The 23,386-nt window shown below is 41.4% G+C and overlaps 1 protein-coding gene and 1 pseudogene across 4 annotated transcripts in view; one reads left to right on the plus strand and one right to left on the minus strand.

Annotated features, from left to right (window-relative positions):
• The window catches only part of ANKRD11 (ankyrin repeat domain 11), a 245,473-nt gene that overhangs the window by 36,716 nt on the left and 185,371 nt on the right, over positions 1 to 23,386 (plus strand). The window lies entirely within an intron of this gene.
• Positions 18,447 to 19,006, minus strand: LOC118982955 (transcription factor BTF3-like; annotated as a pseudogene).

The following is a 23,386-nucleotide window of genomic DNA, read 5'->3' on the forward strand; positions in this document are numbered from 1 at the left end:
GTAAATAATGTTGCAGTGAGCATAGGGATGCATATATCTTTTTGAATGAATGTTTTGGCTTTCTTCTGATATATACCCAGAAGTGGAATTGCTGGGTCATGAGGTAGTTCTGTTTTTAATTTCTTGAGGAACCTGTATGCTGTTATCCATAGTGGCAGCACTAATTTGCAGTCCTACCAACAGTGCACAAAGGTTCTCTTTTCTTCAACCCTTTGTTGTTTGTTGATTTATTGATGATAGCATTCTATTCTAACAGGTTTGAGGTAATATCTCATTGTGGTTTTATTTTGCATTTCCTTGATGTTGAGAATAGTGATGTTGAGAATCTTTTCATACTAGCCATCTGTAGGTCCTCTTTGGACAAGTGCTTGTCAGGTCCTCTGCCCACTTTTTAATTGGATTTTTTGTTTTGGTGTTGAGTTGCATGAATAAATTTTTTAAAAATAAATTTTGGATATTAACCCCTTACTGGGTGTATCACCCAGTGAGCCTTCTTAGCTCCTTTGTTGTGTGTGTCTTCTCTCTTCAGTTGATTAGATTTTCACTTCATCTTGCCTCTCGGATGGTAATTTATTGTTCTGTATTATGATCATCCTTTATTTAGCTGTCCTTCCACTAAATTAAATTGGTATCTGTAAGCATCAAATAGGTTTGGCATGCTGATGGTGGATACCTAATAAAACAGTGTCACCATACATCACAGCCTTTAAATGGCATACAGAGAGATGTGATGTATATGTGACTCATGGTCAGTCTAGTTGCTGCTTCCATCATCTGTGGCTGCCTTGACCCACCTGGCTTTGAATTTGTTTTGAGTGTTAGTAATTCTGCTTATCCATTGCTAGATTTATTGTGTGAATCTGAAATGATTTCTTTCTTTTAGTAATTGTTCAGATCTCCTAAATATTGCATCCAACTTAGAGATACTGGTATCCTCTTCCCATCTTCATGCAAAAATAAAAGCATAGATGGCATCTGGATTTGGAACATGGGGAGCAAGCTCATGTCCTTGCTTGTCTCCTGTTCTCTCCATTTTCTTAGCTGTTTCTGTGCCCGGGAGTGTTTGTTTGGCAGCTTTGTCATTAAATCTACAGAAACGTCAACCTTAGAAAAAGGATTGGATTTAGAAACCCTGAATGTTACATTGCTGTCCTGGATTCTGATGCTCTCTTCTGCTGGTTGGGAGTAGCTGTACGAGAAGTTGCCTAGATGTCAGAGATAGGAGAGACCTCATTTGGGTACTTGGCCTCTTTTTTCTTTGAAATTTGTACCATCTTTCAATAGGAGTGATGATGTATGCCTGGTAATTTGGGAAGCAGTGTTAATGATACTAAGTTTACTACTGAGGTACCAGTTGGCAGAGAGTGAGTTGTGGGAGCGACTTTGCCTTCAAGTCCTCCATCCAGCACGGATGAAAGTAACACTATACATGATCTGCTTGGGGAGGAGAGGTGGCCAATTTCTCAGAGGAAAAAGCCCAGGAGCCCCTTCCTCCAGGGGCTTTTATTGGGTCCTAATACACAGGAATACAGGTGGTAAGGATCAAACAGTAGATAAACATATCAAAGAAATCTGAGGGCTTGGTCTGAGTCAGTGTCTGTCAGGAAAGGGGGTTGCAGAAATTTTGGGAGACATAGTATACTCATTTCCTGCTCAGATCCTTAACATATGAATGAAAGCACTCTTAGCAAAGCAGGCTTCACACTTAGCAAAGCAGGCTTCACAGGACTTTAGGAACTCTTTCTTATGCCCAATCACCCCAGAACCTGCTCTAGCCAGCAAAGGGATGCACTGCCTTCCCTATCATAGGTGTGTTTTTTTTGTTTTTAAAAAATTTTATTTATCTTTAGAGGGGAAGGGAAGGAGAGAAGGAGAGAAATATCAGTGTATGGTTGCCTCTTGTGAGTCCCCTGCTGGGAACTGGCCTGCAACCCAGGCATGTGCCCTGACTGGGAATCGAACCATGATTGTGTGGTTCACAGGCCCGTGCTCAATCCACTGAGCCACACCAGCCAGGGCCTATCATAGGTTTTTAGGCTTAAGTGGATTAGAGCCAGGAAGCGCTTCTCCCAGAGGACATGGAGACTCATGCTATATCAGAATAGCTGGGGGGTGAGGGTCCATCACTCCTTTGTTTCAGCCCCCTGAGTCCTTCCATGATGTCCTCCCAAATGATCGTGTCTGGCTTAGGTTGTCCCTCTCTGTGAGGAGTCTTACCTGTCATGGACTATCTGACCATGCTTTGGGGGCAGGGGGATGAAGCGGAGGCAGCGTTTGCTACCAGAGACAAGCTTTGTCTCCTTGTGGCTCACGTTCCAGAGGTTGCTCACTCATCCTTAGCCATGGGAGGTAGTTACAACTCCTGAAACCAGGCAGAATGGTTCCCAACAGTGAGTATAAAAATGAAAATAAAATGAATATTGTAGCTTGGCAAGACTGCATTCACCATACAGGGCCTGATAGTGAGGAGGCAAGTACAATACTTACTATGTCTGGCTAGATGGGTGTTTTCCTTTCTCTCTTCTGTGCAGTGTGGCACGTGAATTGAGGGCTTGATTTGGGTAGTTGTTCAGACCTTAAATATCTCTATAGTGGCTTCATTCATGAACTGAAATTTTTCTCTGACAGAATCATTTTTTGTTGGACATCTTAGTGAGTTCTCGCTGTTTCGTGAAATTAAAATCAGAGTTTTTCTTTTATTTTTTTAATAAAATCTTTTTAAAAAATTTATTTATTTATTTATCTTTTAGAAGGGAAGGGAAGGAAAGGAGAGAGGGAGAGAAATATCAGTGTAGGGTTGCTTCTCATGTGTCCCCTGCTGGGAACTTCCCCCTGCTGGGAACTGGCCTGCAACTCAGGCATGTGCCCCAACTGGGAATTGAACTGAAATCTTTTGGTTCGCAGGCCCGTGCTCAATCCACTGAGCTACACCAGCCAGGGCCAGAGTTTTTCTTAAACTTGCTTTAATCACTTTGTTTGAAATTTGTGTTCCTAAACTGTACTTGAACAACAATTAAATAAATTAATTTAAAAAAAAATCTGTGTTCCTGAGCGTTAATGAGGTCATGTTGCAGGAATTCATGTTAGCCATCTTTTAAGTTTTGTGTTTAGCTGCCCAAAAACTGTGATAAGGAAATTGTTAGAACTTCCAAATAGTATTTAGTTTGGGCTTCAGCGGGGCTCTTAAATTTAGGATATGGAAGGGAAGGAATTGGATTCCTGTGCTTTCCTGAGATTTCTTGGGGGCTGATACTCCTAAATCTGTCAGATTAACCAATTTTCCCACCTATATTTAGCCTGGATATGTGACATTCATAGCTGCCTGTCCTCAGTCTGGCTACTTATCCTGAGACTCACTTGACTTTAATTGATGTGCATGCTTTCACTTTGCTGCAGGCATACCACATGGCACATCCCGCTGTAGCCCTTTTGTATGAGGCAGAAATTGTAGACAAGGTTATCAGCCTTAAGCATGGGTAAATTACTTAATTTCTCTTCTGTTTTCTTTGGTGTTATGCCTTGGCTGGGTAGTTCAGTTCGTTAGTGGGTTGTTCTGATATGCCAAGGTTGTGAGTACAATTTTTGGTCAGAGCACATATGAGAATCAACCAGTGAATGTGTAAATAAGTGGAACAACAAATCAGTTTCTGCCTCTGACTCTCCCTCCCTTTCTCTAAAATCAGTAAATTACAAAAAAATTGGATTATATCTATCTATTATTTATATACCTAAATAAAAATAATTATTTAGGACTTGTTATAATAATAATAGTAATTATTTTCCCCCTTGTTTCGCTTGCCCAAGAGTGACATTTCATTCCTGGTAACTGCTATTTTTTTTTTTTACCAGGTATATATTATTGGCATACAATAAACTGTACTTGTTAAAGTGTACAATTTGGTAAAATTTGGAATATGTATATACTATAACTAAGATAATTAATGTAATTATCACACCTCTAAAGTTTTTTTAGGGCTTCTTTATAATCCCTCTCTCCCACCCTCCTCTTCCTTACCCCAGTATGCTTTCTGTCAATGTAAGTACTTTGTATTTTCTAGAATTTTAAATAAAAGGAAGCCTTTTTTCTCATTTCCTTTTTATGTTTGTGAAAAATCAGTTGCCTCTGGGTGGGTCTGTTTCTGAGCACTCCTGTGTCCCATTGATCTCTTCATCTGTCTTTGGGCCATAATTCATTGGCACAATTACTTACTGTAGCTTAATAAAGCCTTGATGTTTGGTGGTGTTAGCCTTTCAAGCTTGTTTTGGTTATTTTAGGTCTTTCTCATTTCCATATGAATTTTAAAATCAATATTTCAAACTGCAAAACAAAAAACCCTTGCAAGGATATTGATTGGGATTGTATTGGCTGTGTGATAGAGTTGGAGAGAATTGGTGTGGTGATTTTGAGTTGTATGGCCCATGAACATGATGTGTTTTGTTGACTTAGGTGTACTGCAGTCTCCCTCCACCGTGCTTCAGGTTTCAATGTTGGAATCTTCCACATCTTTTGTCAGCTTTATCCCTAAAGTATTTAATATTTTGGTGCTGTTGTAAATTATATTGTTTTTTAAATTCTTGATAATTTTTGTATTGGTATATATGTCATTTTAAAAATTGATCTTGTATACAACCATACTAATAAATTCATTATTTTCTTGTGAGTTTTTTCTAGATTCCATTGTTTTCTATGTAGATGATGATATTATTCACAGACGAAGTCAGTTTTACTTTTTATTGATAGTCTGAGTACCTTTTATTTGTCTTTTGATCTAATTGCCTTGACTAGAACCTGTAGTACAATCTCTAAAAGAAGTGAGAGTAGATGTCTGTCTGAGGCTTATTTCTGACCATTAGTGGGAAAGCATTCACTTTTTCACCATTTACTACCTTAGCTGTAGGATTTTCATAGATGCAGTTTATCAGGTTGAGGAAATTCCCTTTTATTCCAGATTTGTTGAGTTTTGATCAGGAATGGACGTTGGATTTTATTAAAAGCTTTTTGTATCTATTGAGTTGATCATACTGCTTTTTTAATTTGCAAATACTTTGGATTACATTGATTATCCTCCCTGCCCCGAAATATTAAATCAATCTTGTATTCTTGGCTTAAAATCCATTTGGACAGGAACTAGTATAAAGGACACATGGACAACAACTAAGGGGGTGGAAATGGGAGGGAGGTGGGGAGCATGGGGTGGGGCGGGCTAGGATGGGAGGAAAAGACAGAAAACTGTACTTGAGCAATAGTTAAATAAAAAAACATTTGGTTCTGTTTGTTGCTTGGGTGGTTGATGGGGTGATTGGGCTGTGTGCCTCTCGTCACCCAGCAGGTGGGATAAGCTTTACCATGGCAGTGGTGGCTGCCATGTTGGTGGAAGAGCAAAAGTAGCAGTCCTGTGATATGACATCCAGAGTTCCAGAGTTTTCAGTTTCACTTCTCCCTCATTCTGCCCAGCAAAGAAAGTCTTAAAACCAGTCCAGGTTTAAGGGATCAGAGAGATTCTACCAATCCAGCTCAGGATGGGAGTAGCTACAGAGTCACATTATAGTGTCAATAAAGGAGGGCAAGAATCTGTGCCTTCTTGATCACAGTCTACTGTGGGGCACAGCCTTTTCAATAGGTTACACCTAAATCCTCTCAGTTTTTTAAAAAATATTTTTATTTATCTTTAGAGGGGAAGGGAAGGAGAAAGAGGGAGAGAAATAGCAATGTATGGTTGCCTCTGCCGAGGGCACACAATGTATTGTGTGTCCCCTGCCAGGAACTGGCCTGCAACCCACTCTCAGTTTTGTTATAATTATCTTAACATCTTTAGTTCTTTGCCTTGGTTTTTCTTTTCAGGATAACACTAAATTAACAGATCCTTCTTGCCAGGTTTCATGATTATTTACAGTGTCTGAAGTGTTAAAGAACATGAGTAGTGAGTAATTCAGTTTTATCTGATTTTTATAGACATGCAGTATTATCCTATGATGTCTTGATTGATGATGTATCTGTGTATGCATGCATGTCTGTATGTATGCATGTACATGTATGTAATGGGCTGTACTATGCAAGTCCGGGAACTGCTACCTTCTTTTTGATGACTGGTATTGATATCAGAATGTTAATCGAGGGACTTTTTTTGGTTCTAATAAGCTTAGGGAACAGTTAAACATTTCTTTTTTTCTTTTGATGTTAGTGTGATTTCCAAAATTTATTTAGTTCTTAGTAAAAAATAATGCTAATATTTTTCAGGTACTTAATTGTGTATGTGCCAGACACTATCCAAGTGCTCTGCATCCCCCTAATGATTTTGTGTGATCAACAGGATGATTTATAGGCTTTCAGGTTTTAGATAAATGAAATAATTTCTTCAGAGAATTGAACTGTGGGCAAAACTGGGCTGTTTACAGATAGGAATGTGAATGTGTTCTCTGTATAATTGTGATGTAACTGCCTCACAGCCTGCATCTTTTCCTATGCATGTAGTTGAATTTATGTGGGTATAACCTCATTTTCCTGCTTGTGATCAGCATCCTGACATTTTTTTAAAATGTGATGGGTGACTGTAGAGTTGAGTACAGTCCTCTTTCTATACATGTGACATCTTGGGAGTAAACATCTAGGGAGTAAAAAGAATCACGTGGTTGTTGCTGGATACTCAGCAGAGGGATTTTCCTTTCCTTTGGTGTAGTGTAGGAGCTGGGATCACCCACCTGGTAGAATAGTTGTTCTCTGCAAGCTTTCCACTGATGTGTATGGGTGGCAGGTGGGGCTAAGAGAGACACATTCTCTTGCCCTTCACATTAAAAGTTTTTTTTTTAGCCCTGGCTGGTGTAGCTCAGTTGGATTAAGTGCCCGCTGCGAACCAAAGGGTCATTAGTTAGATTCCTAGTCAGGACACATGCCTGGGTTGCAGGCCAGGTGAGAGGTAACCACACACTGATATTTCTGTACCTCTCTTTCTCCCTCCCTTCCCTTCTCTCTAAAAATAAATAAATAAAAATCTTTTAAAGAAAGATATCCACCTGGAAAGTTTATTTAAAAAAAGCTTTTTGACTATGAAGCTTTCTTTGAAGTTTGCGGCAATCTTGACTTGGCTCCTTTCTTCTATGTAGTCTGATCTGCAGTTTCATTAGACTTGAGTTACTTGTCCATGTCTGATCTGGTCAGCTACTGGTGTACCATTCTGTTTTCCAATGCTGTTATGGATTTATTCTTTCCAAAATGTTTGTCATTTTAAGAAATTTTAGACAAAAGGGATAGATTCCACCACTGTGATCTAATAGTATCAATCTTTTTGTAAGTGTAATTGTACTCTGGACAGGAAGCATTTCTGCCATATGTATTTTGACTTGTACAGAAGAAATGAAGTTTTACTTCCTGTAGTGGTTGCTTTAGGTTGCATGGTATATATTGGTAGGCCAAAAAGTCCATTTAGTTTTTTCTGTAAAATAAAATACATGTTTTTCATTTTCACCAATAACTTTATTGATTTGGGTATTTTTGATTGATTCTTTACTGATTCTGAGTATGTTGGCTATCTTTGGCTATAGGCTTCTAGTGGGTTGAGGCGAGGGATGCTACTAAACAGCTTCCAATGCATAAGACAGCCCCACAGCAAAGAATTATATGGCCAAAATGTCAGTAGTACCAAGAAACTTCGTAGACCACTTTTGACATGTTTGGTCAGTCACAGAACCTTCTCCATATACTGCATAGATCTTACTTGTGTTTCAGTTGCATTTTTACCTTCTTGAAATAATAAAATATTATATACTAAAATAGTGTGTATTTTCTTTGATCTTCAATATTAAAATGCATGAAAATTCACCAATTTTAATTTTTTTTAAAGTGCATGCTGATAATGACAGCTGTCACAATGTAATCTAATACAGTTGTTTCACATGAAGTTAAAGACAACTAAGCACTACTACAGCCATCTATGAGGGAAAAAATAAACTTTTTGGTAAACACAATATCTAATTTATCATAGCCTTCTTAAAATGATACTATATCTTGCAAATACAGTTTAAAAACCTTTACAGTAGTATACTTCCATTTCTTTTTTTAATATTTTATTTATTTATCTTTAGAGGGGAAGGGAAGGAGAGAGGGAAAGAAATATCAATGCATGGTTGCTTCTCTTGTGTCCCCTGCTGGGAACTGGCCTGCAACCCAGGCATGTGCCCTGACTGGGAATCGAACCACGGTTGTTTGGTTCACAGGCCCGCGCTCAATCCACTGTGCTACACCAACCAGGGCTCCATTTCTTCTCACTAGGTCTTTGTATTATTATTTGATACATCTTCTACATGTTATAAAGTGTATAAGACATTATCATCTTTACTTTAAACAGCCAGTTTTATTCTAAATAGATTTAAATAATAAGATATTTTTTAAAGATTTTATTTATTTTTAGAGATGTGGGAGCACGGAGGGAAAGAGAGGGAGAGAAACATTGGTACGTGGGAGATGCATCAGTCGATTGCCTCTAGCCCCCCAACTGGGTACCTGGCCCACAACCCAGGCATGTGACCCAACTAGGCATTGAACCAGCAACTTTTCAGTTGGCAGGAAAGACACCCAGTCCTCTGAGCCATGCCAGTCTGGGCCCTCCCTTTTATTTTTTGGGTACTCCACTTACATTTATATAAGATTGCTTAAAATTGTCACATGGAACTATGATGTAGTGTTCATTTTTGGTCTTTTTCCTGTTTTATTTTCAATAATTTCTATTCTGTCTCCAAACTCACTGTCCCTTTCTTCTGTAATGTTTAATATTTTGGACATGTTTGTCTTGAAAATTTTTACCTCATACTTTGTAGTTTTAACTTTAAGAAGTGTGATTTGGGTCCTTCTCACATTCTCCATGCATCTAATTAGCATGATCAGTCTTTAGTTTCTTGGATATATAGAGTGCATTCATGTTCTTGTCAATTAATTGTCTCCTCTGTCACTATGGTTGGTTGATTGATTTTTCTTATTGTTGCTCACATTTTCCTGTTTCTTTATATGTCAAGTAATTTTCGATCGCATGCCAGAAGTTGTTAATTTTACTTCATTTGTTGATGGATATTTTGTATTACTGTAAGTATCTTTGGGCTTTGTTCTTGGATGTAGTTAAGCTACTTTGAAACAGTTTTATTATTTTTTTCTCCTCTCTTCCAGCTCTTTATTTCAAGCTTTGCTAGATGACACCAGAGCAGCCTTTAGTCCAGGGCTAGCTAGCTTTACAGACCTTTGGAATTCTCTCCATATGCAGTTCTCTTTTTTTGTGCTCTCCCTGTAAACTGTGGCTGCTTTGGCCTGCCTGGAATTGCAGCTTCATCCTCAAGTCTAGAACCCTCTCCAGTTAGTAAGCTGTGGCAGCTGCAGACCTCTCTTGGTCTAGTTTTCATCTTTGAGGATCACTTTGATGTCCAGTGTCTTTTAAAACCATTGTTTCCTACTTTGGAAACGCAGTGGCATTTTTTTCTGCTCTCTCAGATTTCGGTCCCCTTTGCTGCTTCCTCCAAGCAAACCGGGGCCCCCTGGTGCTGGCTCCCTGGTGTTTGGGCCTGTGCACCCTCCAGGATCCTGTGGGTCTCTCCAATGAACTCTCTGTGAGCCTGGGAGCTTCTCCCGGCACCTTGACCCCCGAAAGTTTTTCCAGTTGGTGCTTTTAGGCTTTAATTCCCGGCTCTGGGGCCCTAGCCTGAGTGGTCTGTCTCACTGCTTGCTCCTTCACCTGGTTTATCTGTGCTCGAATGTGTGACCACGGTCAGCTAGCTGCTTTGCACCCTCACTGGATCTCCCCATTGCCACCCCATGCCTGGGATCTGCCAACGGCTGCCTGCGTGCCTGGGTTGGTCTGGCTGCTTTTTCCTGGGCGATCTCACTCCACCAGCTGCTGCCTCTGCCCCTTTTACCAGTCTGGATGAATGGTTCATTGTTGTTGGACTTCTGTACAGTTCAATTTTCCGTGTTTCGGGTGCGTTTCTGTTACTAAAACTTTGTTGTCTTTAAACTTGGTTGTGTGAGGAGACACAGTGTTTTCACCTATGCCTCTATCTTGGCCAGAAGTCCTCTAGGATGTACTCTTGAGTTTCACATCATTCTCACAGCAGGATGTTTTTTGATCGAGTTAAAACTCACATAAAAATTTTATCATTTTAATCATTTTAAAGTGTACAGGTCTGTGGCCTCTAGTATATTCACTATGTTGGGCAACTATTACCACTATTTAGTTCTAGAACATTTTTGTTATCCCAAAAGGAAACTGTATCCATGAAACAGTCATTCCCCGTGTTCCCTCTGTCTGCTGGTGCCTCTCACAACCACTAATTTACTTTGGTTCTCTGTGGACTTGCCTATTCAGGACATTTAATGTACATGGAATCATGTAAGATTGTTCTTTTGCATTTGGCTTCTTTAATGTAGCAGGATATTTCTACAGCTCACCCATGTTGTAGCATATATTGGAACTTCATTTCTTTTTATTGTTGAAAATATTTCATTGTATGCATTTATGCATTTTATCTGTTCATAGTCATGTAAGCTGCTTTCACTTTTTGGCTATGGTGAATAGTACCCCTATACTTACGTGTGTATAAGGTGTTATTTGAGCAATTTGGGGATATATACCTAGGAGTGGAACTGCTGGGTCATATGACAGTTTTGTGTTTAATTTAAAAAAAAATTTTTTTTTTTTTTTTTAGAATTTATTTACTTATTTATCTTTAGAGGGGAAGGAGAGAGGGAGAGAAACATCAATGTATGGTTGCCTTTTGTGCGTCCCCTGCTGGGAGTTGGCCTGCAGGGAACCGGCCTGCAACCCAGGCATGTGCCCTGACTGGGAATTGAACCGCGATCCTCTGGTTCGCAGGCCCGCGCTCAATCCGCTGAGCTACACCAGCCAGGGCAAAATTTTTTTTAAAGATTTTATTTATCTTTAGAGGGGAAGGAGAAGGAGAGAAACATCAATGTATGGTTGCCCTTTGTGGGTCCCCTGCTGGGAGTTGGCCTGGAGGGAACCGGACTGCAACCCAGGCATGTGTCCTGACTGGGAATCGAACCATGATCCTCTGGTTCGTAGGCCCATGCTCAATCCACTGAGCTATACCAGCCAGGGCTGTGTTTAATTTTTTGATGAATCACCACACTCTTCCACAGCAGGTGTACCTGCGAGTCAAGATTCTTATACTTGTAGGTTGGAGTCCTGATGCTGGACCTCACAGCCATTTTTTTTTTTAATTGATGAAAGAGAGAAAAAGAGGGAGAAAAAGAAAGAGATATTGATTGGTTGCGTCCCATACACTCCCTGCCTGGGGATCGAACCCTAACCTAGGTATGTGTCCTGACCAGGGATCAAACCTGCAACCTTGTGGTGTATAGGAAGACATTTTAACCAACTGAGCTACATGGCCAGGGCTGCAGGCATTCTTTTTATTTGCTCTCTTCCTTATCTGTCCATAGGCATACCTGCAGAAGTTATGATCTCTGGCTCCTGGGGGGCAGGGATTTCCATTCCAGTGACTGGGAACAGATCTTCACATCTGTTGCTCATAGCAGAGCTTGTTATATCTGCTGTGCTGTCTGCATCCAAGCTCTTTTCTTTTTCAATCCTCACACCAGATATGTTTGTCTGTTTTTATTTATTATTATTTTCTCATCTTTACCTGAGGACATGCTGACCGATTTTACAGAGAAGGGGAGGAAGAAAGAGGGAGAGAGAGAAACCTTGGTTGCTTCTTGTACACCTGACAGGGAACCGAACCTGCAACCTGGGCATGTACCTAAACCAAGAGTCAAACCCCAGCAACCCTTTGGTACGTGCATTGATGCTGCAGCCTACTGAGCCACACTGTCCCAGGGCTGTTCATTGATTTTTAGAGAGGGAGTAATGGGGTGGGGAAACATTGGTTGCTTCCCGTATGTATCCCAATGGGGGATTGAACCTGCAACTTAGGTATGTGCCCTGACTGGGGATCAAATCTGTAACCTTTTGGTGTGGGTTGACACTACAATCAACTGAGCTACCTGGCCAGGGATGCCTCCTAGCTCTTTTCAGAGAACCGTCTCCATATGAGTTAAATGAGTATATCATTTATAATCATTGTTGAGGACACAATTGTAAAAACATGTACTATTTGCTAGGTAACCCCTGAGACATATGTACTATTTTCTCCATTGTGAAGATGAGTAAATTGAGGCACAGAGGGCATGGGCCATGTGCCCAGGATTATACAAGTCAGGAGTGGCAACTCTGGAATAGGACTCTGGGTAGTCTGGCTCCAGAGTCCTACCTCTGGTGACTCAGCTGTTCTGTCTAGTCCCATGTTCTATATAATACTACTACCTGCCCTCCCCCCCCTTTTTGGCAGGTAAATATGGTCAGGAAACAAGTCTGGTTTGGTGGCATTTGTTTCTCTAGTGCATATTGTGCTGAATGAACTATCTTGTCACTGAATTTCTGTTCATAGGAAAAGCAGTTTGGCTTGTATAGAGAGAGAACTTTTACTAATTGGTTGTGCTAATTAGTACTTTAACTTAGCTATAAATTCCTTTTAAAATGTTTGAGGAAATGTTAATAGGGAAGTAGGTACTCAGAGATTACTGCTTCAATTTTTAAGTTGAAAGTTTTTTGTTATAAGAGTGGAGCATTTACCTTGAATGATAATTATCTTATTTCCTGGATGGAAACATTGATGTCAGCAAAATGAAACAAAATTTGATGGCAAAGGAATACTTTTTTTTTTTACTACTAACATAGTAGAGAATATTTAGAACCTGCTTAAAATGTTGTATGTTTCTCTTCTTATGTGAGAAGGCGTGACCACACAATAAAGACCAGGTAGAAACAAGGACTGAAAGTAGTAAGGGCATAGGAACTCTTAATTTTTAAAAAAATATGTTTTGTTGATTATACCATTACAGTTGTCCCATTTCCCCCCTTGATTCCCCTCCACCCTGCACACCCACTCCCTCCCTTCCCCCCTTTAGTTCCTGTCCATGTGTCACAAGTTCTTTAGATTCTGTATTTCCCATACTATTCTTGTCCTCCCCCCTGTCTATTTTCTATCTACTGTCTATGCTACTTAGTCTCTGTACCACCCCCCCCTTCCCCCGGCTGACCCTTCATGTGATCTCCATTTCTATGGTTCTGCTCCTGATCTAGCTGTCTGCTTAGTTTGCTTTTGTTTTAGGTGTAGTTGTTAATAACTGTGAGTTTGCTGTCCTTTCACTGTTCATATTTTTCATCTTCTTTTTCTTAGATAAGTCCCTTTAACATTTCATATAATAAGGGCTTGGTGATGATGAACTCCTTGAACTTGACCTTATCTGAGAAGCACTTTATCTGCCCTTCCATTCTAAATGAAAGCTTTGCAGGATAGAGCAATCTTGGCTGTAGGTCTTTGGATTTCATGACTTGGAATACTTCTTTCCAGCCCCTTTTTTCCTGTTAGGTGTCTTTTGAAAAACTAGCTGACAGTCTGATGGGAAGTCCTTTGTAGGTGACTGTCCTCTCATCTCTTGCTGCTTCTAGGATTCTCTCCTTCATTTTAATCTTGGCTAATGTAATTGTGATGTGCCTTGGTGTGTTCCTTCTTGGGTCCAACTTCTTTGGGACTCTCTGAGCTTCCTGGATGTCCTGGAAGTCTCTTTCCTTTGCCAGACTGGGGAAGTTCTCCTTTTTCATTTGTTCAAATAAGTTTTCCACTTGTCGCTGTACCTCTTCCCCTTCTGGTACTCCTATAATTCAGATGTTGGAACATTTCAAGATGTCCTGGAGGTTCCTAAACCTCTCCTCATTTTTTTGAATTCTTGTTTCTTCATTCTTCTCTGTTTAGTCGTTTCTTTCTTCCTTCTGGTCCACTCCCTTGATTTGAGTCCCAGTTTCCTTTCCATCACTATGGTTTCCCTGTGCATTTTGCTTCATTTCACTTAGTGAAGCCTTGATTTTTCATCTAATTTGTGACCAAAATCAGCCAGTTCTGCGAGCATCGTGATCACCAGTGTTTTGAACTGTGCATCTGATAGGTTGGCTATCTCTTGGTTGCTTGAAAGTATTTTTTTTTAATATATTTTATTGATTATACCATTACAGTTGTTGTATTTACCCCCTTCATTCCCCTCCACCCGCACACTCCCTTCCCCACCATTCTTCCCCCCTTAGGTTATAACCACGTGTCTCAAGTTCTTTAGATTCTATATTTCCCCCACTATTCTCACCCTCCCCCCTATCTATTTTCTGCCTACCATCTATGCTATTTTCTGTGCCTTCTCCCCCCTTCTCCTCCTCCCACCCCCCTGTTGCTAACCTTCCATGTGTTCTCATTTCTATGGTTCCACTCCTGATCTAGCTGTCTTCTTGGTTTGCTTTTGTTTTAGGTGTGGTTGTTAATAACTGTGTGTTTGCTGTCCTTTCACTGTTAATATTTTTCATCTTCTTTTTCTTATATAAGTCCCTTTAGCATTTCGTATAATAAGGGCTTGGTGATGATGAACCACTTGAACTTGACCTTATCTGAGAAGCACTTTATCTGGCCTTCCATTCTAAATGAAAGTTTTGCTGGATAGAGCAATCTTGGCTGTAGGTCTTTGGATTTCATGACTTGGAATACTTCTTTCCAGCCCCTTCTTGCCTGTAAGGTCTCTTTTGAGAAATCAGCTGACAGTCTGATGGGAACTCCTTTGTAGGTGACTGTCCCCTTATCTCTTGCTGCTTCTAGGATTCTCTCCTTCATTTTAGTCTTGGCTAATGTAATTATGATGTGCCTTAGTGTGTTCCTTCTCGGGTCCAACTTCTTTGGGACTCTCTGAGCTTCCTGGATTTCCTGGAAGTCTATGTCCTTTGCCAGACTGGGGAAGTTCTTCTTTATTATTTGTTCAAATACGTTTTCCAGTCATGGCTGTTTCCTTCCCCCTTCTGGTACCCCTATAATCCGGATGTTGGAACGTTTAAAGATGTCCTGGAGGTTCCTAAGCCTCTCCTCATTTTTTTGAATTCTCATTTCTTCATTCCTTTCTGGTTGGATTTTTCGTTCTTCCTTCTGGTCCATTCCATTGATTTGAGTCCCAGTTTCCTTTCCATCACTATTGATTTCCTGGACATCTCCCTTCATTTCAAGTAATTTAGCTTTCATATCTTCCTCTAATTTGTGACTATAATCTACCAGTTCTGTGAGCATCCTGATAAACAGTGTCTTGAATTGTGCTTCTGAGAGGCTGGCAATTTCTCGGTCGTTTAGTTATTGCCTCTGGGACTTTGAGTTCTTCTTGCGCTCTTTTGGGCTGTTTGTGCCTGTTCCGTAGCAGGATAGTTCTAAAGTGTTCACTAGAGCAGGGCAACTAAGTCGCTGGGTTGTGACGTTGTATGTGGGGGTGGGGTCAAAGGGGGACAATGGCTTCCCGTCTGCCGCCTGCTGTCGCAGCCCCCACCGGCACCGCAGCCCCCACCGTCACCAGGCCCACGAGTTTCGTTCCACTGCACTCGAGTGTGCCACCGCCATGCTGTCAGCCCTCCAGCACTGGTTTCGCCCCCTGGGGCCTGCGTGGTCCATCTCACTGTGCGAGAATGTGCGATCGCGGTCAGTCTGCCCCACACTCCGACTGGTTCCTGGATGCCTGCGCGCCTAGGTCGGGGGATCTGTCCTGCCCGACCCAGCTCCGCTGCTGGCTCTGCCTCTCTTACCATCCCCATTGAACAGTTCGTAGTTGTCGGACTTCCGTATAATTCCATTTTCTGGTCTTTGGGTGAGTCCTAGTTCTCCAAACCTTTGTTGTATTCAAACTTGGTTGAGGGAGAAGGCCAGTGTTTCCACCTATGCCTCCATCTTGGCAGAAGTCCTGCTTGCAAGTATTGACCCTGGGGCTTTGGGGTGTTTCTTGAGCAATAATGTTTTGGTCAGGTTGCGCTTGTTAGGTATGAGGGGCGGAGCATTAGGTGTTCACCAGGGCGGGGCAACTCAGTGGCTGGGTTGTGACCCTGTATGTGGGGGCAGGGTCAGAGAGAGGTAATAGCATTTTTTTTTCTGCTCTCTCTCAGATTTTTGGTCCCCTCTGCCACTTCCCACAAGAAAATTGGGCCCTTCTGGTGCTAGTTCCCAGATGTGTGGGCTTTTGCACCCTCCAGAACCCTGTGGGTCTCTCTAATGAACTCCCTGTGAGTCTGAGAGCCTCTCCCAGCACCTCGATGCCTGAAAGTTTTTCCAGTTGGTGCTTTTAAGTTTTAATTCCTGTCGCTGGGGCCCTGGTTTGCATGGTCTGTCTCACTGCTCACTCCTTTGCCTGGTTTATCTGAGTGTGAATGTGTGACGCAGTCAGCCAACCACCTTTCGCCCTTACTGGGTCTGCCTGTTGCCACCCCGCACCTGGGATCTGCCAACCGCTGCCTGTTTCCCTGGGTTGGTCTGGCCACTTTTTCGTGTGTGACCCCTCTCTGCCAGTCGCTGACTCTGCCTCTCTTACCGGTCTGGGTGAATGACTCGTTGTTGTCGGACTTTGATACAGTTTAATTTTCTATGTTTTGGTTGGTTTCTGGTTTTTAAATATTTGTTGTTCATAAAGTTGGTTGTGCAAGGAGGTACACAGTGTTTCCACCTACACTTCCATCTTGGCTGGAAGTCCCTTTCTGATGATTTCTTATTTATAATATATAAAGGAACTCGTAGAAGATTAAGTGGTTAACTAGATCAGCTTCTATCTGTAGCTGGATTTCTATAAAAATACATCAGTAGTTATTCTGGGTACCGTCATTGATTTTACCTGTCCCAAAGTAGAGTTTTTTGAAATGTGTACACTCCCTTTAGGTCTTTTGGCCTTATCCAGCATCCTTTCTTAGAACCCCTGATGATTTTCCTTAGAAGACAGCACAAGTTAGGATGATGTTTTGTGATTGCTGTCAGCACAATAAACGGCAGTATCATACCATTAGTCAGTAAATTGGAGATAAATTATGTAGAACGAATAATGCACGAAGACAGAGAAATGATTCATGAAGCTAAAAAATGGATTTAACAAATCCTGAAACCTGCTCATGGCCCTACTGTGTTTATAATGAGCTTGAGTTTGAAAAGGCATATGTAACAATGTTTTCAGGGGAGGGGTTCTTACGTATTTGAATTTTAAATGACTAGAAGTAATTTATGGCATGTCCTTTAGGTAGAAATTGGCTTCTGGAATTTTGGCAATAGCTTGGTAACTGAGGTAAGATGGGATGGCTCAGTGCTCAGTTAAGCTCTCGGTGAGATATCTGAGGTAATCTCATGATAGTAGATTTGGGGATAGAGGTAAAGAGGAAATCAGGGATCGAGTCAGAATTGTCTCACTGTAGCATCAGCTGTTGTTTTCCCTGTAAAATGGAGGAAAATAGCACACACTTAACAAATACATAAATGTTTACAAATCCTGAAGTCAGATGTTCCACATGGAAACGACTAGGCCTCTGAAAAATTCAGGGGTAAAAAAATGCCCTTTATTAGTCATGCAGTAAAGACATGCCCCTGCCAGTAATGACAGGAGTCACTTTGGGAAGTGCATTGTGGTGGGAGGAGCAGGACCTGGGAACCAGGAGGACTGTACTCCTTGGTTTGGCTCCACCCTGTTTTGTAACTTTGAACTTGTTACCTGTTCCTTTTATTTTAGTTCTTGACTAATCTTGCCCAGGGTACACATGCCTTTTCAAGGATGAAAGAATGCAACGTGTGTGGATATATATGTATAATATATATGTGTGTGTAATTTTTAAAAATAAGATATCCTTGTTTACACTGGCACCATTATAGCTGCCTTCCCTGTGTTTCTATTCTTGGATTTTTCTCTTTCATTTTTGGATTTGAAGCAACAAAAAATTGAAATAAGCTACCTTATGATGGTGAGTAGCTGCCAACAAGAACTAAAGAAAGTGGTGATATGGGCAAGCTGAACATAAACAGATGGTGCATCAGGGCAGGACAGGACAGTGCAGGTTTGCTTGTACTCCCAGGGCAAGCCAGAGGTGGCGGGTAGTGAGATCAATGAGCTGGCTGCTGATGTGTTGAACTGCTAGGCCAATTCGCATTTAAAATTTAACTTTGCTTGTAAATGTTAAATTTGTTGAATTTGTGCAGTTAAATGCTTGCTTTTATTAAGGTACACTTGAATGTTATTTGGAGGCTATTTTTGTACTTGTGTCATATATATGAATATATATATATATGTATATTCATATGTATATATTTTTTTCTAGGCAAAGAACTTTATTTTTTTATTACCTTGGTTTCAAACTTTATTCCTAGGCTTATTCAGCTTAATTACCTGCAAAAAATGATTTGTGTAGAAGCAAAAACTGAAAAGAGCTGCAGTGTCCAGGGGCTAGGGCTTAAATCTAGAGATCTAGATTTTATCAGATCCATAAACAAAATTTGAAAAAGCAGTCATAATATGAAATAGCAGCTCCCAGGAACTTCTTCAAGTTCATCTTCTTCAGAAGTTGCTCAGTTCAGTTTGCTTCATTCTTGGAAGCCTCATCAAAAATTCTCCACAAGATCTGGAACTTCATCATCATCATCCTCTCCTGTAGCAAGTGGTGCTTTTCCATCCACAGGTTGTTTGGGCAGAGCTTCAGCGAGTCTCCTTAAACCAGTCCGACTCTCTGCACCAAGCTGATTTAAGATGCTGGGTAGCGTTTCTGTCAGCTGCTTTGTCTCAGCGTGGCCTGTGATGGTGAGAGTGTTTGTGGCCAGAGATGCCTGAATTTTAGGGTTGTTAAAGTAGATCACTGTTCCTTGGTTTGTGAACATGTTTACCTCTTCAATACCAGAAATATTGTTTAGCCCTAACTTCTTTAAGGAGAACTGAAGTTTTTTATCATCTGCTATAGCTTTTATGTGAACCGCCTTCTTTCTGTGAGCAGTGCCTTTCCCACAATGCACACTTGTGCCTGCAGTTTGGCAAGTTTTTTCTCTTGGTTCTTGATAGTTTCTTTCATCTTGTTGGAGAGAAAACGGGGCCACACGGGGGACTAGGGCTGGTGCTCAGGGGGTCTTTGGGAGGCCAGCTGAGAATAAAAGCGCGTGCGCGGGGATGCAAGATGACAGCTAGGGCTCATATTTATATTTTTAATTCCAATTTTTGGTTTGAAAACTTAAGAATTATGACAGGCTATTTTTCTTCCTTTTTAAAAAATATATTTTATTGATTATGCTATTACAGTTGTCCCATTTTCCCCTCTTCACTCCCCTCCACCCTGCACACCCCTTCCCACCCACATCCCCCCCTTTAGTTCATGTCCATGTGTCATACATACAAGTTCTTTGGCTTCTATTTTTCCCATACTATTATTACCCTCCCCTGTCTATTTTCTACCTACCATCTATGCTACTTATTCTCTGTATCTTCCACCCCACCCCCTTCCCTGTTGCTAACACTCCATGTGATCTCCGTTTCTGTGGTTCTGTTCTTGTTCTAGTTTGCTTAGTTTGTTTTTGTTTTTGTTTTAGGTGTGGTTAATTGTGAGTTTGCTGTATGACAGGCTATTTTTTTCCTATTTTAAAGATAATAGAGATTTGTGTTCAGATGCTACTGTAGGTTGGTTTAGGCCAAGTTGAATGCTTTGACAGGATTGGGAACTCATAGTGTGAATATTTTTCCTTCTAATTTTTTTAAGCTAATCTTCAACTGAGAATATGTTTATTGAATTTGAGAGAGGGAGGGAGGAAGGGAGGAAGAGAGAGAGAGAGAAAGAGAGAGAGAAATGTAGATTTGCTGCCTCCTGCAACCTGGGTCTGAATTTGAGAGAGGGAGGGAGGAAGGGAGGAAGAGAGAGAGAGAGAAAGAGAGAGAGAAATGTAGATTTGCTGCCTCCTGCAACCTGGGTGTGTACCCTGACTAGGAATTGACCCTGTAACCCTTTGGTTTGTGGGCTGACTTTCAATCAACTGAGCCACATCAGCCAGGGCAACTTGTCCTTGTAATTTAAAATTTAAAGGAAACATTTGATTTTTATCTTTCGACTGAGATGTTAGTTTTGTGGTTGAGAATTTCTTAAAGAGACTTTCTTTTTTGTATATTCTATGGGAATATGCACATATTTGCTAATGTAACCTGTTCAGCTCAGTGCAAATTTCTGTGCCCACTTTCTTAAAGGGTGGATGTGACAAGGTCATTCCCTCTTGGGAATGCAGCATCCAGTACTGGCAGCATCCAGGCAGCATCCAGTACTGGTCAGGTTACAGGTCTGTGCCATGGAGCTAGCCCTGGATTCATTCAGCAGGGTTGTCATGCTCACTGTGTATCTGACTCCATACCTTAATGTTGTGACCACAGAAGGAAAGGCTCAGTTCTTGACCTGGAGGAATTGGTAGCTTGCCTTTGGAGACAGACTCAACAGCGGACAGAAGTATCTGGGGAAGATTAGAAAGAGACTGGGCAGAGCTGAGTCTCATAGGCAAGCATGAGCTTGCTACACTTGCACAAACGTGTGGTGATGGTGATTTGAATGGGTTGGGCACAGAGGCTTGTTTCTGTTGTAGTGCAAAGGTAGCCTGCAAGAGAATGTCAACCCTCCTTACTCTTTTGCAGCTCTGGAACATGTTGCGAACTCTGCCCAGATTGGGAGGAGGGCAGGGCCTGGGGATTCACCTCAAGGCAATGGCAAAGCTCAGAGAGGGGGTTGCCTCCAAGTAGAAGTGAATCTCTAGCTCTGAAGGTGGGGCAGATGGCACATTTTAGGGTTATGTCTATGTATTGGAAATGGTTCTTAGTGTCCATTGTTGTAGTACTGTCATGACGGAATTTTTTTTTCTTTTTTAAAAATATTTTATTTATTTATCTTTTTAGAGGGGAAGGGAAGGAGAGAGGAAAGAAACATCAATGTATGGTTGCTTCTCGTGCATCCCCTGCAGGGAACTGGCCCCTGCCGGAAACTGGCCTGCAACCCAAGCCTGTGCCCTGACTGGGAATCGAACCGCGATCGTCTGGTTCACAGGCCTGCGCTCAATCCACTGAGCTACACCAGCCAGGGCTGGAATTTTTTTTTTCATTTAAACAAGTAAATAGTGTTATGTTAAAACACTAGATAAATGCTGGTATGGGTAATGAATTCATGATTATGAAAAACTTAGGAATATAGTACCTAGATGAATGAGTTTGGAAAGCATTGGCTAGTTGGGGCAAAGGGTAACACAGCAGAGTGGGTCTTGCCAACTTGTTTTTAAGTTAAGGGAATCAGATAGAAAATATAGTGCATCACACATACTCTGGAAAGACTGTCTCAATATATTTTCTGTTTTGTTTGGATGTGGTATATTCTGGGCCAAGGTATATATTGTATTTCTCACCATGCAATGTGTTTAGAAAAGTGTGGGAACTCCTGGCCTGAATGACATTGAAGGGACTTTCCATGTCTTGAGATTCTGGTTTGCTTTATTTTTTTCAGCAAATATTTGTTGAGTGCCTGTTTTGTGCCAGGCCCTGGGTTAGAATGGTGGGTATAGAAGTACACCAGATACTCTTGGCCTCTGGCCAGGTAGCTCATTTGGTTAGAGTGTTGACCTGATAAACCAGGGTTGCGAGTTTGATTCCTGATCAGGGTACATACAAGAATCAGTGGAGGAACAACAAATTGATATGTTTCTCTCTCTCTCTCTCTCTCTCTCTCTTTCTCTCTCAGTGAATCAGACACTCAAGCCCTGCTTTTAAGGAATTCTTTGCCTGCGGGAAAAATTGATTTTAAAGAGAAACATGAGGGGGGAGGGGGAGAGAGAGAAACATGGATTTTGTTGTTCTACTTACGTATGCATTCATTGGTTGATTCTTGTGTGTGCCCTAACTGGGGATCAAACATGCAACCTTGGCATATTGGGATGATGCCGTAAGCAACTGAGCTACCTGGCCAGGGGAAGAAAACGTTTTTTTTTTTTTTTTTAAACCTTTGTTTTTTTGTTTTTAATATTTTATTTATTTATCTTTTTAGAGGGGAAGGGAAGGAGAGAGGAAAGAAACATCAATGTATGGTTGCTTCTCGTTCATCCCCTGCAGGGAACTGGCCCCTGGGGGAAACTGGCCTGCAACCCAAGCATGTGCCCTGACTGGGAATCAAACAGCGATCGTCTGGTTCACAGGCCTGCGCTCAATCCACTGAGCTACACCAGCCAGGGCAGAAAACGTTTTTTATGAACTAAATATTGGAATCTTCTCCCATTGATTACAATATGTATAATGGTTTGCAGCTCTAAAATGGGATCTTTCATAGACATAGGCAGCAATCGTGACTAGTTTGTATTCCCTGCACTGGGTGGGCCTTGTCATTTCTTTTCAAACTGTCATCAGTTTAGTTGAGTTATGTATATTGTTGGTACCAAACATCTGAAGTTTAATTGGTGTTCTGAAAGATTACACTAAGATTTAGCCTTGAAATGGTAAGTTCTTGAAAAGTGCCAAAAGGCGGCATCAGCCACGCAGCACCTGATTTCTATCAGTGCAACTTGATACCAACGTGGTCACACTGGCTAAATAAGGGCAGTTTTGTATTGTTTTGCATAGCTACGGCTAACTGCTTTATGGAACCTGAAGGAGGATGATGCCCATTAACAAATGAAGCCCTGCTGTGCTTTATAGTAGAAGCATGCCTGTCACACTCAGGACTCCCAGTGAAGATCCCTTGGAATAGATGAGGGAAGCAGAGGCTTATGTGACCACCTCACACATGACTGTCATGTGGGCATTGTAGGTTTTGATTGGCAGCTACCTCTTTGATGGAATCTCAGTATTGATGAAATGTGGTATATGATGTTAGAAATGCCATAGAAGTAAGCATAAGGCATAGTGGTGGCACAAGGAAGGAGTGACCAGCGTAGCCCCCAGGGTCTGTCCTCGTGTTCTGAGGAGGACTGCTGACCTTGCCTCTACGGTATGAATTAGGAGTTGACCAGTTAGACAGAATGGTGGAGGGGTCTAAGCATGCAAAGTAATCAAGGGCTGACCAGCATGGACAGAAGGTCAGTGTGGGCAAGTGCTGGAGAGAAGGACTGAGTGCGCAGAAGGTGGTAGGTACTGGGGAGGGGGTGAGAGCTACAGGAGGTGGTGGGCGATGGAGAGGGGGTAGGACTGGGGCCAATCAATGGGGCACTGAGGATTATAGAGAGAACTGAGTTAATTACAAAAGAATTTTAAAACATTTATTTATTGATTTTATGAAGAGAGGGGAGGGAGGGGAGAGAGAAAGAAACACTGATCTGTTCTACTTAGTTATGAATTCATTGGTTGTATGTGCCCTGACTGGAAATCGAACCTGCAGCTTTGGCGTATAGTGATGAGGCTCTAACCAACTGAGCTACCCAGCCGGGGTTACAGAAGAATTTTTGTAGTAGGTATTGGTTGGTTTGTTGTTAGGATGTTTTATGTGTGAAAATACAAAACTTGTTTTGTATTACAAGATAC

This window comes from Sturnira hondurensis, unplaced genomic scaffold (assembly GCF_014824575.4).
Source record: "Sturnira hondurensis isolate 20B ecotype Veracruz unplaced genomic scaffold, ASM1482457v3 Scaffold0002597, whole genome shotgun sequence".
Lineage (NCBI taxonomy): Eukaryota > Metazoa > Chordata > Mammalia > Chiroptera > Phyllostomidae > Sturnira > Sturnira hondurensis.